General features: G+C 50.2%; 1 protein-coding gene across 1 annotated transcript in view; it reads left to right on the top strand.

Moving 5' to 3' along the window:
- CDX1 (caudal type homeobox 1) overlaps positions 1–2,504 on the top strand; it is a gene marked incomplete at its 5' end in the record, with an annotated part of 11,415 nt that overhangs the window by 1,243 nt on the left and 7,668 nt on the right. The gene's annotated exons all lie outside the window — the stretch shown is intronic.

The raw sequence follows: 2,504 nt of genomic DNA, 5'->3' as shown, positions 1-2,504 counted from the left end.
GGCGGGGGGGCTCTGCTGCCCACTTCAAAGGCGGTGGGCAGGTCCCCCTTGGGGCCAGCCCAAATTGACAAGGGCTTTGCTTTGTCATGGAGATGGTGGCCGGCTCCTTTGGCAGCGAGGTGAGGTGCGGAGCCCTTTGTCCTGCCCTGCCCGCATCCTTTCATCTTCCCCTCCAGGCTGCCATCGCTGCCAGCCCAGCCTGGACCCCTCCTGCCCGCAGGGACCCTCTGCCCGGACCTGCCCACCCCTCTTTCAGCCAGGAGATCAGCAGAGCACTGCTGGGACAAAACTCACTACAGGAGTGACTCTGGGAATCTCTCTGCGAATTTTTTATTACTACTGCTCCATATCCCTGGCATCAGGGCCAGGACTTCCTCTTTGCTGAGTGTCCTGAATTTCAGGCTTGTTCCTGGCTCCCTGCTGTCCCCACATAAGGGCTGGCCAAGACCTTCATGCAAGGGACTAGTGTGGAAGTGCCTGGGGTCTTCCAGCATGGAAAAATAACTCCATGTGTTTGCTGGATCCGTGTGGCAGGGAAGGGGGGGGGGTCCCAGTGGGATCAGTGGCTGTGGTGGAGCAGGCAGAGTATCCTGGTAAATGGCAAAAAAAACAGCTTCAGTCTGAGAAGTGGAAGGGAGAGGGAGGCTGGTATTTCCTGGCCCATTTTAAGGACTGAATGTACTTATACAGGAAAAAAAAGCTTTCCCCCCATGCCCAGTGATGAAGACCCAAAGGTGTTCCAGGGCTGGGGGCTTCCCTCTGCGGAAGGGGCATGTGATCCTGCAGCCCCCCCGTGCTGCTGGGACCAGGTCACTTCTATAGGTTTTGTGGATCTGAATGTTTCGGTTCTTCAGAGGAGAAAGGTGGGAGGGAAAATTAATGAGGGGAGAAAGACATCAGCACACCCCTCCTCTGGATCAAGGGCAGGGTTCTACACCCAGCAGTGGGGCTGAGATAAAACGGGGGCTTGAAAGTGCCTCTGATTGAGTTAGATGACAATTGAGTTGATTGAATTCTGGAAAAATATCATTAGTTGCTTAGTTTGTATCTCTTAGATTAAATACATACAAAGGGACAAATAAATCAGCCTTGTTCCCCTTGCACTCAGAGGAGGAGCTGCCCTGGCCCAGCCCTGGCAATGCAGGGATGGGTGCTGGGCTAAAAGCCCCTTTCTTGTGATGTTTCCCCAGCCTGGACGATCAGTGGGGTTTCTTTATGAGGCACTTTTAGATTGAGGACCTGTTCTTGTGTCTCTGTTGGGTCCAAGCCCAGCACTGCTGGTGCTGAGCAGCTGCAGGATTCGGCAGCAGTGGGACCATGTGCTGGGAGGCAGTGGGACACAGCCCGTGTCCTCTAGGGCTGCCTTTTGAATAGGAAAAAAGAACCTTTCTCCATTCAGCATGAATGGCAGCAGGGCAGAGATGGGTTTGGCATAGATAAGGGTGAAATCCTTGGATGAATCGTTTTATTGAAATCAATAAGCTGGGCTTTAATCAGTCTGGATTGATTAACTACTCATCCCACAGCAGTGGGAGTAGGAAGTGAATATGGAGGCTTTTTTGTTGTTGTTTTTTTGCTATAAATATAAACAGTTTCATTGCAAATGCTGTAAATTATAATACTTCCGAGGGTTGTAAATTAAGGTTCCCTCTCTGATTTGCCATGTATAAACAGCTCTTGGTCATAGTTGGAAACCTTTTGGGAAAGAGCTGCCCGGTGTTAAGAGAAAATGTTACACAGGGAATTTGTGTTGGGAGGTTCTGCAAATGGGACCCATAGCCCAAGAAAAATCAGTGAGAAATCTCCCAGTGACTCACTGCAGAGTCAGGCTTTGAAGGGGGGATAATTTTATGTAGCTGTTGCTAAATACATGCATGCTTTACCTGTGGTGCTCACCCAGCTGAGCCAAGATAACCCTGCAGCAGCAGGGATTGCGAAGCCAGAGGGCTGGGCACTGGAAATCAGAAGTTAAAGGGAACCAAGCTAGAAGATGTCCCCAGGCCTCATTTCTCTCTCAGATATCACCTCTTTTTCTGCTCATAAAGTCCTCATGAGCAGCATGTCAGAGCCTCATGCTTCCTCTTTATTCACAATTATTTGCAAACTTCCCTGTGAATTGCACCCTGGCTCTATAAAAAGCTCAAGAAGGTGGCTGGAAACAGTGGCTGGCTGAACTTTGAAATTCCCCCTCTGCTCGTTAGGTATGCAAATCCTCAGGTACTGCCTCGGGTCTGGCTTTTAGGTCACTAATCAAGCTGGGACTTCAGTGCTAAATATTGCAAGTGAAAGTGCCACTGGGGCACCCCTTGGGGAGGTGAATGTACTTGGGACTTGGCGTGGTAGGTTTTGGGGTGATGGAGAGCAAATAGTGATGCTCCAAGCATGGACAAGCAGTGATCTGCTGGATGTGTGGTTTTCCATCCCAGTTTTCACTGTTTCCAGCCCAGTTTTCCAGGTCTATTTGTTCAACCCTAGTGAGGTCCATGAATGCTGGAGGAAAGAGT

The sequence above is a fragment of the Chaetura pelagica genome, unplaced genomic scaffold (genome assembly GCF_000747805.2).
Source record: "Chaetura pelagica isolate M959 unplaced genomic scaffold, ChaPel_1.0 scaffold356, whole genome shotgun sequence".
Classification (NCBI taxonomy): Eukaryota; Metazoa; Chordata; class Aves; order Apodiformes; family Apodidae; genus Chaetura; species Chaetura pelagica.
The sequence above is the reverse complement of the archived record's forward strand: the minus strand, read 5'-3'. Positions and strand labels throughout refer to the sequence as shown.